The 19,708-nt window shown below is 34.6% G+C and overlaps 1 long non-coding RNA gene across 2 annotated transcripts in view; it reads left to right on the top strand.

Annotated features, from left to right (window-relative positions):
* The window catches only part of LOC113918695, a 310,636-nt gene that overhangs the window by 172,826 nt on the left and 118,102 nt on the right, over positions 1–19,708 (top strand). Inside the window, exon 1 of one of the 2 annotated variants that reach the window (XR_004819662.1) lies at positions 16,468–16,618. The exons of the other annotated variant lie outside the window; for it this stretch is intronic. This is a non-coding gene — a long non-coding RNA (uncharacterized LOC113918695). Of the gene's footprint in view, positions 1–16,467; positions 16,619–19,708 lie in introns of those variants that run through there. 2 annotated transcript variants of the gene reach the window in all.

Raw genomic sequence — 19,708 nt, forward strand, 5'->3', positions numbered from 1 at the left:
CCTTTTTCTTCCCCCCTGTGGAGGCAACCAATGGGTTTTATTAATTTTCCAAAGGTCTTTATGACACACAAGAAGTTTTTATGTAACATGGTTCTACTAATTTAGAACAGAGGTGATGAAAATGAACATTTTAAAGAAAGTGTGGAAGATATATATATATTAATATTTTATTAATATTCCAGGTGGTACTGGCTATAAAATTTGTACCCTCATGACTTCTTTTTAATTATAAGTGTTTTTAGAGGAATAAAAACTACTCAAAAAGTTTTATTGATGTGTTGCTATTCATTATTCTCTAAACTCTGAACCAAATTTGAATCATTATTCTTACAAATAAAAAATATATAAAACTCCATTCACATTTGTTTTATAGTCACTTTACAAACTCTTACATAAACTTTTAGCTACCCTATGATTAAATGTATGTTTTTAAAAGCCATCTATTATTTTTTTAAATATTCTGCTGTTATTAGCATCTGTTATAGGAGTATTGGTCTCTATTGCCTCCAGGGTTTTGTTTTTGTTTTTTTGCTTTATTTGTTTGTTTTTGCTTGAAGTTATAAATAGAAAAATCAGTTCTGACCCAGTCATAATTTTTCTTATCTTAGCTTGAGACTTGGGAGATTATTTGTTCTGCCTTCTGCGTGATATCCTTCTCCCTGCTAATGTGGACATTGTCTCCCACTTCCATTCACACTAATGAAAATACTGATTCTTTGGTACTCCAGCAAACTATTTTATTCTCACTGAACTCTATTAACAAAGATTCTCAGCCTGTGTCTATACCAATTGATAATTAATGTTATCCTTTTCATTAAATATGCCAGATATAAAGGCGTAGTCCAGATATTTTGGTAATTAATTTGGTGGGGGGAGAGGGGAGGTTATCTTGGTTTTTGATGAGCCCAAGAAGACTTCCCATGCCAGCCCAGGTCCCCATTTGATGGTGAATGGGTTCCCCACCTAAAAGATATCTGAAACCTACTGGCTTCAATCATTGCACAGAAGTATTTTTGTAATATTTTTTCTTCTCTTAATGAATCTCTTTCCAGAAGAAAAAGTTGAAATTTAATGAGATCAATGTCGAAAGCCAAAAGTTGCTCTGAGTTATAGTGTTGTTTCGCAGCCAGATGCTTGTCTCTTCTGCCCAGCTGCAAAATTTCTTTGTACACAGGGGTCTCTTTAATGCCAAGGGGGGATCAGCAAAAAGAAGAAGAAAACGTAGCTGCTGCTGCGTGAGTGACCCCATGTGCACTGACTCCTTCAGTAAGTTTTCTTTAGAATCATTGGGGGAATGCTTTGCCTAACTACCTATCCCAACATTTAGGATTTATTTTTAAGATGGTCAGTTAATATTTCTTGAACATAAACTTTTGGCCAGAGTACCTGGAAATTTCAGTTTATTAAATTTTTACATACTTAACCATGGTCTACAGGGTATTTTAAACTCAGCCATTTGGCTTTACATCTACTTTCTTGCCCCCCAATATATGTAGTGTAAAATGTATAAGAAGTAATTGGATAAAGGGCCTTTTCCAAACCCCCATTTCTCATTTATTCAGATAATAGAGAAAAAATATACAGTATGATATATATGATCAAACACACTAGAAACACACTAGATTATAAGCTTGCATTTCTAGGAAAATTAAACAGAAGTGGTAATAAGTTGGAACATATATCCCTAAATCCATAAGGTAGTATATATTAATGTATGAAAATCTAGCTTGAGAAAAAAAACAAAACATTATGGAATAGTTAGATGACTTATAAGACACCATACTATGGAATATTAAGTAACTTTTAAGAAACACTATGCTAGGACTATATGTTCTGGCTTGGAAAGTTTTCCATGATATATTTTGGGGGTAAATGAGATAAATTATAGCATATGTATGATGAGATCACTTTCTGACAGAAAAAAAAAAACCTTATCAATTTCACATTATAGCCACATGTACATATATAGAGAGAATTATAATTTTAGTCCATTTGTTTTACATAAAGACAAGTAAGTATATACATTTGTTCATGCCGTAAAATGTCTTGAAAACTCCCAGGTTACTAGTTATAGATATCAGGGGAATAGAATGATAGGAAAAGGAAAGAAAGTCCTCTTTACCTTCTCCTTTATATACTTCTATATTACTAGATTTTTTTTAACCTCAAGAAGGTTTTACTTTTATAATTTAAAACAGTCAGGTATGATACTTATTGAACAATTGTTTAAATGTCTCATTTGTCTGGCCTGCTAATAGTGTTCTGCTTAGCAACATATTTTGGAAAGTTCCAAACAATTTATTCAATAGAAACAAATGAAATAATATTGGGCTGAGGATATATTATTAGATTACATAAAGCTTTATTCTGATAAGAATCTATGTTGTATTTTTCTCTTCCAATTTCATAGCAATTGGGGTGACTCATTTTCTCTTTCACCAACTTGTTAGACTCCGGGAGACATTTCTCACGTGTCTTTATCTTTTCTGTTTACCATTTCGCCACCACAGGTGTCATTTATAAATTTGCCAAAGCCTGGCTTGAATGGTCTTACCACCACTCTGGAGTACCCCTTAGAGGAAGTGATCTGGAGGTTACAATACTTCTTACTGCTCTTCCTAGCTATAGGATCTCATTCACCAACCTTCCTCCAGGTTAATATAAGATAACCTCAGAAATTGTTTTATTTTCCATGGAAGGCAATCTTTCAACACCAGTCCAATACCCCCTTACTGGGCTCTCACCTTCCACAGGGGACTGAGCTTGAAATAGTATCGATATTCATATATAACATTTTTTTTTTTAAAGAAACATGCAGGGGTGCCTGGGTGGCTCTGTTGTTAAGCGTCTGCCTTTGGCCCGGGTCATGATCCCAGGAGCCTGGGATCGAGTCCCACATCAAGCTCCCTGCACAGCGGGGAGCCTGCTTCTCCCTCTCCCACTCCCCCTGCTTGTGTTCCCTCTCTAGTTGTCTCTCTTTCTCTCTGTCAAATAAACAAATAAAATCTTTTTTTAAAAAAGGAACATGTATATATATATTTCTGGAGGAGTAGATGGTGCTTATTCTTTTATGTACTCATGCAGTGATTTTTTTAAAAGACTTATTTGTTTTAGAGTGAGAGAGAGAGAGAGAGTGCACGTGCATGAGCGCGAGGGAGGGGCAGATGGAGGGAGAGAATCTCAAGCAGACTCCCTACTGAGTGTGGAGCCCAACTTGGGGCTCAATCCCATAACCCTGAGATCATGACCTGAGCCAAAACCAAGAGTCCAATGCTCAACCAACCAAGCCACCCAGGCTCGTGCAATGATTTTTAAATACAGTTTACCTACTGTGTGATCCTGGGAAAGTTTCTAAAATGCATCAAGGCTTAGTTTTCCATATCTGTTGAAAGCAAGTCTATAAAAATACCCAAACCATAATATCATTTTGACGATTAAATGAGTTGCTGTATGCAAAGTATTTAGAATAGTATCTGGCACAGAAAAGCATGAAATAAATATGAACTATTTGATTGTTTGTCGAAAAATATAAACAATGGTATTCTTTATTAATGAATATTTTAAAGAAAAATTAACAATAAACATATGATATTTACATGCTTTGCATTGATGGCCTGAGGTAACTATTAATAATTACTGATAAAAGATGCCTAATATTTCTGGGAAAGACATTCTGATCAATAGTAGCTGTGATTGGTTAAGTATTTTAATAGTAATAATAATAATAATAATAATAATAGAAGTGACTCATTGTGATGCTTCCAAATGCACTATTCACATTTTAAATAGGGGATAGTTTATTATAGTAGTGGAAAATATGATCCTGATTATTAGTTGAATAAATTCTTTTTCTTATTACAGATTAAAAAGTTACTAGCAGAGGCAAATATTGAGTACAGGTACTGCCAACATTGGTGAATGAGGAAGTTGCATTTTCCTTGGGAAAGACAGTGATTGCCTTGGTTTTATTCCTTTCTGAAAGCCAATTTATGGATAAGTTAACATGCACAAAGCAAGTGTCACATTACTGACCCAGTAATGAGAGAAGAAGTAGGGTGGGAGAGAGAAAAAGAGAGAGTCCAGAAAGAGAAAGAACGGAAGGAATGAAAGGTAGGAAAGAGAAAGGGATGGATGGATAGGGAAGGAAGGAAGGAAGGAAGGAAGGAAGGAAGGAAAGAAGGAAGAAGGAAGGAAGGAAGGGGGAAGGAAGGAAGGAAGGAAGGCAGGCAGGCAGGCAAGAGAGGAAATCTGAATATAAACGAAAGACTCAGAAAGTTTCCAGTTTGGTACATCTTCTTTGTGTATTCCACAAATTAGATTGTCAAGACCTTGGCTTCTCAGAAATTTAGGCTATTAGCCATTCACAACTTACTATGAATTAATTTAATCAGATTACCAGATTAGGATTTTGCTTAGAGCCTGCCAAAATCAGCCAGCCTGAGGAAACTGGAGTTTTGATTGAAAAGTGGAACTGACAGGAAGTTTGATTTCAAGCACAGGGCTGCCACTCTAGGAAGAGGGGATGTAGGCATTCAGTGGGGGAGGGGAGCCTGGGACAGCCAGAGGGCAGCATGAGGGCACTGAATGCCTGCGGGCTGATTAAGAGAGTTTACCAAGAGGTGAGAAGTTTCCCAAGACAAATAACATACTTTGCACTTTGGCTAAGGTCCCTAGTGGCAGTGCACATTCTTGATATCTGCTCTTGTTACATTTAATTACAGTGATATTATTTGTGAGATTAGAGGTACCACATTCTCTGCAAGGACGATTGAAGGTTATGGGCTTGTACCTGCGCATCTGCTCAGTTCTTACATCCCACTCCTTTCACTTATAAAATAAAACATATTATATTTTAGACCTCTGCTCCAAAAGGGCTCATAGGAATCATATTTTGGGCTGACTCGAGATTTTAACCCTAAAACCTCATCAGCATTCCATACATTGTGTTTCACATGGGCATTGTGGAGTATGGACTAGGTACATCAGGACTATCATGGGCTTTTCGTGCACACAATGGAGCATTTCAGACTTCTGAAGACTCTAAATTTGAACTGTAATATGGTTCATGTGGGGGGGCTGCTGTGGTGAAAGGGCGGGGGGGGCTGGCCAGGTGGAAGTGTGAGTCTGTTTGTCATCAATGCCCTTTTCCTGAGAGACCTGCATTCCATTTCAATAAATGTTATCTCTACCTTCAAGTTTTAACACAAGAAAACTTATTATTAGAATATATAGAATGTGTTAAGGTATCAAATCCAGTTTTTATTATTGTGATTACTTTGTTTGTTTTAGATTCTAAAAACAATTATAATAACTGTACACATTGAAGAAGTTCAAGTTCCATGAGCCCAAAGCAGGTACCTTAGAAAGAAAGTGAAGAACCCATAATAAAATACATTGTGATTACATTTCAAGATAAACACACATGTATGAATGTGCAAAGGCTGCCATAAGAAAGTACTGTAATCTGGGTGGCTTTAAACAACAGAAATTTATTCTCTTACAGTTCTGGAGGGTAGAAGTCAAAAATTACGGTGTCAGCAAGCCATGCTTCCGCTGAATGCTTTCTTCCACACCTTTCGGCTAGCTTCTGATATAAGGGGCACATTCATAGGTACTTGCCATTAAAGGGTATAAATTGGGGGTTTCTCAGAAAATATCTGCATCTGCAAACTTTCCACAAGATCTCACTTATCATGCTAGTGCTTTACACATTTTTCCCTATGGAGAAGAAAAAATAAGTAGAAGAATTTTGTGTCTAGTAATTGTGGCACAGACTTGTAAATAATTTAGCCATTGTTATGGCTAGTACTGTTATGGCAAGTATTAGTGTAGAACATATCATTACTGCTTTAGGTGGTCATCCAACACTGTGTTATAAAGAATATAGCATAATAAATCTATTTCTAAGTATGGGAAAAAGAGAAAAAGAAGTATAGTATCTTAGGGAAGATTTCCAAATCTAAATATAGGGTTTGGTGTCGAACTTGAGAAAGACCTCTATACTGAGTCCTTTTTAAAATTTATTTTTATTTTGGGGCTTCTGAGTGGCTCAGTCGGTTAAGCATCTTCCTTTGGCTCAGGTCATGATCCCAGGGTCCTGGGATCAAGTCCCATGTCAGGCTCCCTGCTCCGCAGGGAGCCACATCTCCCTCTCCCTCTGCATACTGCTCCCCCTGCTTGTGCTCTCTCTCCCTCTGTGTCAAATAAATAAGTTAAAAATAAATAAATAAATTTATTTTTATTTTTGTCCAGCTTTATTGAGGTATGACAAACTTAAAATTGTATATATTTAAGGTGTACAGTGTGGTGTCTTGATAGAAGTATACCTTGCATAATGATTACAACACTCAATCAGGCTAATTAACATATCCATCACCTCATATGGTTATCTTTCTGTGTGTATGTGTGGCAAGAACACTTAAGATCTACTCTCTTAGCAAATTTCAAGTATACAATGCATTAATATTTATTGCTACTGTGCTGTACATTAGATCTCTAAAACTTATTCACATTATAACTGAAAGTTTTTACACTTTGTGCAACATCTTCCCATCAGTGCCTGGCAACAGTTATTCTTCCCTCTGTTTTTCTAAGTTTGACATTTTTGTTTTTGTTTTTATTTTATTTTTTATTTATTTATTTTTTAAAATTTTAAACATTTTTTCTTTAAATTCAATTAATTAACATATAGTGTATTATTAGTTTCAGAGGTAGAGGTCAGTGATTCATCAGTCTTATATGACACCCAGTGCTCATTACATCCCATTTGAATATTAAAATGTCTTTTACAAATGAAACAAAATTTGTCTAGCTTATCAGCTATAATACCTTCCATGTCATGTGAAAGAAAAATAAACTCAAACTGGCTTACACAATAAAGAAATCTAATGATTTACATAACTGAAAACAGTCATGAATAGCGTAGGATTAAATCTGTGTTTTAACTAATAATATCTTCTCTCTCCTCTCTGTATTCTGTGATATGAGTTTTATCCCCAAAGCTTGGTTCTGTCACAGTTACCAAAAGGTAACTCCCAGATACTCATGCCTCCTTTTTAAATGAGAGGCTAGATCGATTATGGTTAGGTGGTCCAGACACTCTGAAACAATATCTGTGTTTGAAAGAATGTAGTGCATTGATTGGCTTGTGTCTGGGTTTTACCTAATTCTGATGGCTTAAGTCAATCATAGTTCACCTCTGATCTCTGTCATTGGAATCTTTTTATTAAAAATGAATGTACTCTAATGTTATATAGATATTGTTAATTTTTCATATTGTAGAGAAATAATGTGAACAACCCATTTTTATCCTTATGTGAATAACCACACACACACACACACACACACACACATTCTTTTTCTATTTTGATAGTGGAAGATTTGTCCTTCAAAATTATAATTAAAACTTTTTTTTTGCTAGAGTGATCTAGGTCTGGATCTTCCTCTAATTTTGCTAAGCAAACCAATTTATTTATTTATTTATTTATTTATTTATTTATTTATTTATTTAAACGAGAGAGAGAACAAGTGGGAGTGGGAGGAGGGGCAGAGGGAGAGAATCCCAAGCAGACTTCCCACCAAGCGGGGAGTCCGACACATTGCCAATCCCACTATCCATGAGATCATGACCTGAGCCAAAATCACGAGTCTGTCGCTCAAGGGACTGAGCCACCCAGGTGCCCCGAAAACAGTGATTTAATTTGGCATTAGGCTTGAGAAAATTCTCTTCTATTATATCTTTACTATCTTTAACTTTTTTATTTATTCTGCTACTTAAGGGCCATTAATTATCCATGAATGATCTTTCCATTTCTAATTATTTCTGTTGATCAATTTGTCTTTCATGATTTATTCTTCCCCTCGTCCTTCCCTCCCCTTCCTCCTCCTCTTTCCTTTTCTTCTTCTTCTTCTTTTTCTTCTTCTTCTTCTTCTTCTTCTTCTTCTTCTTCTTCTTCTTCTTCTTCTTCTTCTTCTTCTTCTCCTTCTTCTTCTCTTCTTCTTCTTCTTCTTCTTCTTCTTCTTCTTCTTCTTCTTCTTCTTCTTCTTCTTCTTCTTCTTCTTCTTCGTCTTCTTCTTCTTCTTCTTCTTCTTCTTCACTGAAACAAAATAAATCTTTTTGATCTCCCCACTAAAGTCTTTTATTTATTTATATTTTGTTGAGAACTTTTTCTTCAATTATATTTTTGTATTCCATGTTTTTCCACTTGTCCCAGTATTTCACTGGGGAAATCTTGATATCTCATGAGATCTCTTCTGCCTCCAGTTCTGCAAGAATGGTTGGCTCTTAGAGTAGGAGCAGGTTAGAAGCAAAAGAATAAATTTGACTTTAGGAATGGAGATGGAGTGCCTATGGACATTTAGAAAATGGAATCTGGAGGAGTACCCCTGGGTGGCTAAGTTGGTTAAGCATCTGACCCTTGGTTTCGGCTCAGGTCAAGATCTCATGGATTGTGGGATCCAGCCACTCATGGGGCTCCATGCTCAGTGGGGGAGTCTGCTTGAAGATCTATCCTTTTGCCCCTCTTCCCATTCCCACTCATGTGCGTGCTCTCTCTCTCTAAAATAAATAAATAGTCTTTAAAAAAAAAAAAGAAAATGGAATCTGGAGCACTCTAGAGGTGTCTGTACTGAAGATTTAGAGTTTATCAACCTATTTGTATAAGTCGATTAGATTTCCTAGTAGAGTAAGAAAAGGAAAAAAAAAGGTAGGGAGGGAATCTTGAGTAACACCTTCATTTTCTTTTTTTCTTTTGTTTTTTTTTTAGTAACACCTACATTTAAAGGATTGAAAACAAAATTAGATATATGAGAAGAAAAAAAAAACTAGGGGAAACAGTGCCATGGAAATGAAAGGAGTAGTTTTATTCCTTTAATACAGATTTCTCAGGAATTGTTTTCTGGGCATTACTTCCACATTTAAGAAAATATTGATTAATATATCCCTGAAATTTTTAATCATTGTTTTAACTTAAAATATTTTTCTAGTGCACATTTTATTTTTTTTTAAGATTTTTGTTTGTCAGAGAGAGAGAGAGAGAGTGCACAAGCAGAGGGAACAGGCAGAGGGAGAAGCAGGCTCTCTGCTGAGCAAGGAGTTCGATGCAGGACTTGATTCCAGGACTCTGGGATCACCCAGTGATCACCACACACCCAGTTTCTCATGACATTAGTTTGATATATTTGTCATAATCAGTCAAACACAGTTGGTACATTATTACAAACTAAAGTCCATGCTTTATTCAGGTTTCCTTAGGTTTTCCCTAATGCCTTCTTTTTTGGATATTGTTCCAGGATGCCATCCAGGATACCACATTACATTAATAGTCATTTCTTCTTGGGCTATTCTTGGTTGGGATAGTTTCATAGACCCCTTGTTTCTAGTGACTTTGACAATTTTGAGGTTTATTGGCCCGTTGTTCCATAGAATATCTCTCAGTTGGAATTAGGGTGATATTTTTCTTATGTTTATACTGGAGTAGTGCTTTTTTGGCAGGAATACCACAAAGGTAAATTGCTATACCCATCACCTAATATCAAAGTTGAACACTATCAAAATAACTTATCATTGCTGATGTTAACCTTGGTGGGCTTGTAGAAGTGTTTGTCAGCTTTCTCCACTGTAAATTTACCTTTCTCTCTTTCAATACCATGCTCTATGGAAGGAAGTCACTAAGTTCAACTTACATTTAAAGAGTAGGCAGTTATGCTGTACTTTCTTAAGAATAATAGATAAGAGAGATAGAGAGATCGAGAGAGAGAGAGAGAGAGAGATTATTGGGAATTCTTCTGCATGAGATATTTGTCCACTCTTTCCAAGTTATTTATTTATAAAATCATTAGTTTTTATTAGTATCTACCTCATGGATGTTCATTTTGTGCTTTGGGTTATGATCCAAATTGTTCGGATTTTTCCATTTTTTAACCATTGGGACCTCTTTCAGTTGCCCCCTGTATCCCTTTAATATGTCTTCATCACTGTTTATATTTTATTTTTATTTTTTGGCATTTACCTACTTTTGGGCACTGTAAGATGTTTCGGGTCCATTTTGCATATTTCTTGCCAAGTCCTGAAATTGGGCATTTCTCCATTGGAACTCTAAGTTTATTTGTTATTGGAGAATGGTCTTAGAAACCAAGATCTGGGTGCTAGGTATGTCCATTTATACTGGAAACCCTGCATCCTAGGCCCTCTTTGCTAACAGAACAAAAACATACATATATTTATATCAACATCTATTTTTTTCCATCAACAGTTTGTAGTTTTCCATATATATGTATTGTACACATTTTGGTATATTTATACCAAAGAATTTAATTTTGGATACTATTATAAATGGTATTTTAAATTTTCAAATTTTAATTTTATATTGCTGGTAAAGAAGAAAACAGTTGGCTTTTAAAAAATTAATGTATTCTTAACCAGCTTTATAGAGATATAATTGATACATAACACTGTAAATTTAAGGTGTACAACATGTTGATTTGATACACTTATGTACTGCAATATGATTATCACTGTAGTGTTAACTAATACCTCCAAAACATCACATAACTACTTCTTTTTTGTGGTGAGAACATTTAAGATCTACTCTCTTAACAATTTTCACATGTATGAAAATATTTCACACTCTTTAACTATAAGCAAATGCTTTGCATTAAAACCTCAGAAGTTATTCATCTTCTAAGTGGCAATTCACTTTTGTTTATTAACCTTGTATTCTGAAACCTTGCTAGAGCTGCTTGAACTTTTTTTTTAATTAGTTGGGGTGTTTCTATATAGACAATCCTAATGTCTATGAATAAAGACAATTTTATTTATTCTTTTTCAGTGTTCATAATTTTATTTCCATTTCTTGTCTTATGGCACTAGATATGACTTCTTATATAATGTTGCAGAGGAGTGATGACAGGGAAGATCCTTGTCTTGTTCCTGATCTTAGGGAGAAAGCGTCTAGTATGTTCTCTGTAGTTTTGTGTAGGTGTTCTTCATCAGCCTGGAGAAGTTCTCCTATATTCCTAGTTTGGTGAGTATTTTTCCCAGTACTAAGTGCTGGATTTTGTCAACTGCTGTGTCTTCTGTGTCAATATGGTCATATGATTTTCCTTACTTAGTCTGTTGATATAGTGAACTACACTGATTCTACAAATGTTGAACCAGCCTTGCATTCATGGAATAAATAACCACTTGGTCAAAGTGTATAATTCTTTTCATACATTGCTGAATTTGACTTGTTAATATTTTATGGAGGTTTTTGGTGTCTATGTTCATGAAACACACAGGTCTGTAATTTTTGTTTTTAATATAGTTTTGGCATTAGAGTAATGCTGGCCTTGTTGAATGAGCTGAGTAACATTCCTCTAATTTTTGTCTTTTTAAAGAGATTGTGGAGAACTGATATCATGTCTTCCTTAAATGTTTGGTAGAAATTGCTTGTAAAATTATTTGGGTCTGGTGATTTCTTTGGGGAAAGATTATTGATTATTAATTCAATTTATTTCTAGATATAGGGCTATTTATGTTATCTATGTCTTCTTGTGTATATTTAGATTGTTCTTAATTCTCCTGAAACTATAAAATGTACTTGATAAGGGGTGCCTGGGTGGCTCAGTCAGTTAAGCGTCTGCCTTCAGCTCAGGTCATGATCCCAGGGTCCTGGGATCGAGTCCCGTGTCAGGCTCCCAGCTCAGCGGCGAGTCTGCCTCTTCCTTTCCCTCTGCCTCTGTGCTCTCCCTCTCTCTCTCTCTCTCAAATAAATAAATAAAATCTTTTAAAAAAATGAAATAAAACATACTTGGTAAAATATAGAAATACCTACAGAGATTCACTCAAAACCAGATTTATAGATCTAGAGAATGGAATGAAGCAGGAAATGTTTTTTGGATAAGAAACTTACAGTGGAAATGTGAAGTCATTTTGAAATTTTAATCAGATTAATAAGAATGGGTTATCAGCTTTCCACATTTGTTAACTGCACCACATTTGTTCGTATTTGTACTATGTGTCTGTGTGCACCTCCATTTGCTACCCCAGGTAAGAAGTTTAAACAACAAAAAAAAACTTTCTATTTTAAGAATTGTATGTTGTATTAGGTTTTATTTTAAATATTTGCTATTGATCTTCATGGAAGCTATTTACATGGTCATTTGAGATCGTTTTCCTTATAAAAATTTGAGTTTTCCGTGATCACATTCAGTTTACATTTAACATTTATTTGAAATTGTTTCTCAGTGTTTTATGGGCATTCTCATTAGGAAACAGGTGTTCAAAGTACTGTGTTATTAGTAGTAGTATATCTTGCTTAAAGAGACAGCCATTATAATAGAGTTTGCAATTTACTTTGGAGTAATAATGGGCTTTTGTGGACAATGATTACATCTTGGATTTTATTTTTAAATGTTAGCATTTAAAAGGGTACATGGTCATTCTGGTCTCAACTAGCATGGGAAATAATAAGGAAAATGTTTACCAAAAAAAATAAGAGAAACTAACAGTCATAATTTCTCATAGACAATGACATATATAGGCACTTTTAGGCAACAACATCGTGATGCTGTAGGAGGACAAAAAATATGTCCTTTTTCATGATACTGTCTTTCACAGTAGCTCCTTTATTTTACATACTCAAATATGTGATAATTATCAGTATTTTTGTAACATTCTATAACATTCACAACACCATTGGACATTACCATCCCAGCATTCTGAAATGCTCAACACAGTGGCATTCTCTTTAGAATTGGCTGTTTGCCTTTTGGTTTGCTTATTAGACCATCTAAAATATGACATCTGGGGCTGTGTTTTTTATCCTACATAACACTTAGCCCCAGTGCCCCACCAGAAGTAGGCATTAAATAGAATTTTTGAGAGGATGAGTGAATCAAAAGATGAATAAATGGTCGCATCCACATGTCAGCTAGTGGGAATTGTCATGAGGTAAAACAGTATCTCATCGCAGTGGTAATTCCTATCACCTTTACCTTACATTTTCTTGTCAAGTGTGTTAGTTTACTACTGGCTTCTTCTTTCTCCCTCTACTAACTTTATATGGAGATCTCTTTGACTCTTATTTGGAGATTGATAACCTAACCAGGAGCAACTATCTCATCATATTCACAACATATTCACGGGCTCTGCCCAACCTCTGTGGAAGCATTATATAAGTGTATATCATGGAGTGGGAATCTTGGGGGCCATCTCAAAATTCTGCCTACCACAATGGTAAAAGTATTTCTACACTGATCCATTTCTCATTGTTATCTTGCTGCTTCCAACTTTATGTAAGAGGAGTGTCCATCCCTTAATTATCTGGGCAAATATGGTTTCCCTTGGGGATATTCTGATTAACCCTTGACTTGTTTTATCTTTGATTACCTTCAGTCTCACTTCATTTACCTTTTCCCAGACTTTTTTGCAAGTCATCCACATTTCTCTTTCTTCTTCCTTTAGGGTCTCTTCCCTTTATAAAAGTTATCTGAACTCTCCCCTTACAAAGACTAACCTTTTGTGTTTCCAACTATTGATATGAAATTTTTACCTACTATCAGTGCTTGATTATAATTGCTTCTGCATCAAAACTGTCTGCAAAACCAAAGGTTTGCACACCATTTTTATTGTCCTAAAGGAAAAACTAGGCACCTATTTATTCCATAATTCTTTGTAAAGTTTGTGCAAATTAATTGTGCACCTACTGTTTTACTGTGTACTAGACAATGACTTAAGCACAATATTCCTGTTCAAAATATGAAATGAGAAGTACTGTGGAAGGGTGGCCATTGTGTTATATTGTCCTTCATTCTCAACATCATGTGTGGCTTTTAGCTAAAACTTCAGCATACATGTAATTTTTCCTCTTTTCTGGAAGATAGGAATAAATGTACATTTCCTTCATCTCTTGGACAAAATCAAACACCTGAGTATAGATACAAATTGTATTCCAACAATAAGACAATTTTTCTCTCCTTTTACTTAGACATTGTATTAGTTTCCTCAGGTTTCCATAACAAATACCACAAACTGGATGACTTTTTATTTTTTCACAATCCCGGCAGCTACAAGTCCAAGATCAAGGGCCTGCAGGTTTGGTTTCCTCTGAACCCCTCTCCTTGGCTGCAGATAAACTTCTTCCTGTGTCTTCACATGATCTTCCTTCTGTGTGTATCTGTGTCCTAATCTCTTCTTATGAGGACACTCACTAGTCCTATTGGATCAGGGCCCACCCTAATGACCTCATTTAAAAAAATTATCTTTTTCAAGTTCCTATTTCCAAATACAGTCACATTCTGAGGTCCTGGCAGTGAGGACTTCAACATATGAAATGCAGGAAGGAGAACACAATTCAGCCCATAACACTCATGATGTGAACTAACCGCTTTGGGCACAGGCATCTAAGGAGAAGACCGAAACACAGAATGCAGAAGTAATTACTGAAATGAACAAAAGCTACTACGGGATCCCCATTTAAAACTGTGTTCAGTGTTGTTTCTAGAGGAACTTTCCAGAGCAGGAAGCAGTCAGTACATACTTGGTAGTTTATAATAGACCATTCAGAGAAACATGTTGAATATTTTCTTGAGTTGAATGAAAAGGACACAAAAGAAACCACTTCCCAGCATTTTATTTGATTCCATAAGAATTTTGAGCATCAAACTATACTCTGCTACGTAGAAAGCCAGATCCAGTGGGAATCTTTTGGGTTTATACATGTATTATGGTCAGAACAAGGACAGTAACCCACCTGTTATACAATATTATCTTGACAGGCATTTTTAATGAATTGGGTCTTTCAGTTTATGTGCACCCATAAAACCTAATAGTTCAACCTCTCTATAACCATATTCACCACTTCCCATCTGAGGAAATAACATTTTATTATAAAATTACAATTTTTGTAATTTAGATCTCTAGTTTCTAAGATAAGAAAACAGACATATCATTTGGGGGCAGGAAGAGAAACAAAGTAACCTCTGCTTAAAACAGAAGAAACAACTTTTTAAAAACATTCCTGGACATACTTTCACAGTACTTGAAAAACATTTCTTTTTTTGCTCATCTTCTGACTACAGAGTGAACCAAATTATTTAAGTTAAAAATAAAAGAAGTCTTACTGGCTATTTGCCCTAAATTAAAAGACATCTTTCTACCCCAATACAACAGCAAAACCAAAATCCCTAAATGAAAAGATGCTGTCTTCTCTCACCACCACGGTCCCTAATTAGGAATTTGGTCACAAGTGAGTACACCTTCGTGACAGCCATGTTATCACAGTCCTCTTCTCTCTCTTCCACACGTTGAATGACTTACTGATTTATTTCTCCACATATACAATGCTTGGCTCCTATTTAGTGTGCAATAGATCTTTGTTATCAAATCTGCTCCCCGCTACTTCAGGTAACTTTGATGATTACTTAAATTGTACTTCCCTGACTAACTTCTCTTTCCTTTCCACTTTAGACTACCAGTGGGCAAATTTTAATGTTTTACAATTCAGGTTATAATTTTTACACTCAGCCTAATAGTTAAATAAGCTCAGAAATTTAGGAAAGGTAAATTGGGCCACTTGGTACTTTTTCATATAAGGAAAACAAACTACTGGTGTGCCTCAGTGTTGCTTCTGGAGGAACTTTCCAGAGCATGAAGCAAGTCAGTACTAACTCTTAGAATGAATGATGTGTCTCTCCAGTCCTGTGATGTCAACTTGCTATCTTGCCAGGCTTGAAGAAGTTTGCATTAGGGTGAATAGGTACCATCTTTGTTCTTAGAGATGCCTGGTCAGGGCCTTGTTACTGTCACACACAAGGGCTATTTTAGTGTTAATTTGAACATATCAGAAGAGTTTAGGCTTAGAATTTCAAAGAAATGCATGAATCCTTCAAATCTCAGTTCTCCTCTATGGTATGAAAGAAATGTCACTCTTCTTTTAAAAGATCATAAAATTATCCCAAATCACCAGATCCAAATGCAGAACAACACAGTCCGTAGTTACCATGAGGAATAGGGTTAAAATTCGCTCTCCAATGACAAATCCCAACCCGGAACAGATTTCAGCCAGGCAGTTAGCAGAGCGCGCCGGGTGAACTGCACAGGCCATGGTGGGTGCAGAGCTCAGAGCCGGAAAGCAAACAGCTGCTGTAGCCTGATTTGAGTTAAAATAGTGTGAGTGTTTAGTCTGGCGCACGGCTTCAGGGGAGATTGGCAGCTGGGTCAAACAAAGTCCTTCCATTGGCTCTCTTCCCAGGCAGCTTCTGCTAGTATTTAGGTACTAGTGCAGTGTAGGGCCCTTTTCTCAGGCAAAAGCTAACATCTGACCGCACCCTCTTTGCTTTTTCCAAAAAAAAAAAAAAAAAAAAAAAAGAAGAAGAAGAAAAAGAAAAAGAAAAAAAAAACCTTCTTTTTCCTTCTTTCGTTAAGATAAATTCTCCAATAGACAACCTCTCCCACTAATTGTGTATTAGCAATGTATTTTATCTTGAGAGCTGACGCACTGGGCTCTCAACGTGGTGTGGAAAGCAGCCTGTTACAGTGCTGGATTCATAAAAGGGCCTTTATGGCTTGTGAAAGAATATCTGTGTGCTTAGGCAGGAAACTTTTTGATCTGCAGAAAAGCCAGAAGACATCTAGGTAAGGCTACATATCAAATCTACTTTTTGGGGGAAAAGTTGGGCAGTGAGAATGATTCCTCACCATCGACGTGACTTTGGAGTGTGCATGATCACTTTTGTAGAAGTTTAAAAGGTACTGACTATTGTTTCCTTATTTTTTGTTTGTTTGTTTAAATCTTAAGGGAATACTGTGGTCTGCATTTTTACGATTTTGTTTTCTGCTATTGAACTGATTATAGTGGATATAGAGTTTTACTATATAGCAAAATCTTTGTAAACTGCCACAGAAAGAAAGTGTATTTAGAAGGGAAATTGACAAGTTTTAAAGAGTAATTGTACAATCATTTGAGGACAGAGGAACGCTGCATTAGACTAACAAGGGTTTAATTACCAAAAAAAGTTTAATGTTGCTTTGGAAGGAATATTAAGTAAGTTGTCTTTGTCTCTTACTTTTTAATTTTAGTCGCTGATTTAGCCTGTTGGGTCACATTTTTTGTTAGCGGTGAAGGCTGCCATGAATCCCTAATGAGGCCCCTTTGCACATGATTTTGGCACTTGGCCAAAATCAACTTCCCAGCGGCAAGCTTTCTGTAAAGAACCTGGAGCAATTTTTTTTTTCTTTCTTTCCTTTTTTTTTTTTTTTTTTGATTAGAAATCATGTCTGAAACCTGCCACAACCAGTTGTGTAGGCATGTCAAAATGACTTTATACAGTAAATATGAAACAAGCATATAAAAAATTTTCCCGATATTGTTGCTTTTTATCATTATGAATTCCTGCTGTGGCCACCTAAAATAGGTTAGAACAAGAACAATCTGAAAGAAAATTTACCGATTTTTTTTTTGTTTTGTTTTTCTCAGCAGACCAGAGTAGGGGTGGTCATCTCATTGAGATGTATACAGTACGAAAGGGTTATTCAAAACACTTCAGGATAAATAACAGATGAATTCTTAAAACTGTTAATCTCTGTAAGTAATCTCAGTGAACAGTAAGTAATGAAGTTTTCTAGAAGTTTCATTGTACGCACAATTAAGCTTCACATTTTTTAACTAGGAACACAATTTTTAACTATGGTGTTTGGAATTCTAAAAAATATTAACATTTATTATAATTTTAAAAATTTATTAACACCTTGATAGTATTTCTAACAAATGTTTTAAAGAAATGTTTGGTATATATACATGACTGGATAACTTTAGATAATTGTATTCAATTGCTTTTTGCAACTAAAAATGATTTTTCATGAAAGAACTTTTGAAGCTGAAAGGACCTTACTCTCAATTTTTGGAACTGTTGATTTTGATTTTACTATAACTGAATTTGGTCATGTAAGCCGATACGTTATTTTATACTCCAGTATTTTAAGAGTTAAATTCTTAAGTTGCGATAAAATACTACAGTAATCAGATATTAACAACCTCAGATTTTATATAGCCATTTTCAGCAAACCTTTAGACATTAAAAATGGATACATTGCAGAGTATTTAAAAGCAGAAAAGTAGGAAGGATTTCGGTTGCTTTGTTTCATTTTAAGAAATCCTAATATCACTGTCCTAAATATTATTTTGCTCCATATGTTAGTCCAAAGTAATCTAGATTGAAACTTTATTTTTTACTTTAAAATAATCATATTTCTCTTTAAAATATTAATGAGAAGATTTAGTCCCCCTTTAAAGAAATATGATTTAGAGCTGTCTTATTAGGTATGTTTTTCATATATTTATCACTATGTTTATCTTTCCCTTATTATTACATGGTGTAAAATGTTGCTAATTTGGGTCATAGAAAAAAAGTGAAAATTATCTTTAAGTAAATTTTAGTATTAGGAAATGTATCTTGATTTCCTTCAGATCAATTTATGTTTATAGATAATTTGAGTTTATATAAAAAATGTCTTGTATTGTTGTGGGCTGAATTATGATCCTGTATATACCTTACTACTAGTTGCTTTGAGGCAAAGAGTGTTTGAAATTATATCAGTCAACATTAAAATATAGAGATGATATGAATTGGGAAAAGTGAATACATATCTGCTATTTATAGAAATCTACCTGGATAAGTTCTCTACTTCTATATGAGTTCACAGTGGAATTCTCATTTAATGCAAACTTTGATATTTTTTAAAAAGGAATTAATACGTAACATTTCAAAATTTAGGTAAAAACAGAAACATGTTATCATTAACTATCATCAAACAGGTGCAAGAACAATAAGAAACAATAAGATCGCTTGTCTTATTCAGCATAATTCTGGCTTAAAAATTATTTTTGAATTCTATTTTTATTGTAATCTTAGCTCTCATACACATAACATTATTTTCTGTTTTCATTTTCTATTATTTTTAAATCAATTTTACTTATTTGAAATTGACAGAATATTTCTCTAAAATATACTAAGAATTTTTCTACTGAAAACTTTAGGTTCTTTTGGGGGAGTTAATTAGAGGTGATGGCAAAGTAAATGCCGTAAAAAACAACTTTTAGAGTACACATATATGTTGGTTTGTGAGTTCAGAAAAAAACTTAATTGTACATGATTAACAAAAATATTTTTGAGTTGAGGTATAAAAAGTAAGTATAGAGAAGAATTTGTCATACTCTTTAGGATAAATGCTAAGGAATTTACTTTCTTTTGCTATAGCTATGAACTGTAATTGAGCATTTCAGTGGTGTAGGCTTTTTGGCAGAATTATTAGCTAATTTTACTTGGGACCATAAATGCAAAATACTGATTATATTTTCTTTTGGTGAGTTAACATTTTTAAAACAATATTCAGAATCCAAATTACTTTAAAAAATAAAAATAGTTTAAACTTTTTGTTAAATCTATTCTATTTTAACAGCTTGAATAATTTGTTTCATTTGTCATTTTTTCCATCCTTTTGGGAATATTAAAACCTATTCCACGTTATAAGTAGAAACTTCTTCACTCTTCAGAAAAAGTGAAATTCGTTTGTATTTGTCAATTTAGATTATGCGCCTTTACCATTTTAAATGTGACAGAGCTTTTGTTTGTTTCAATTATGCAACAGGCACATAAAATGCTTTCTGTCCCCTAATTAAAAGAGATATTACATAATTAAGTGTTAACTTTAATTTTGTATTGAAAA

Source organism: Zalophus californianus, chromosome 1 (assembly GCF_009762305.2).
Source record: "Zalophus californianus isolate mZalCal1 chromosome 1, mZalCal1.pri.v2, whole genome shotgun sequence".
NCBI lineage: Eukaryota > Metazoa > Chordata > Mammalia > Carnivora > Otariidae > Zalophus > Zalophus californianus.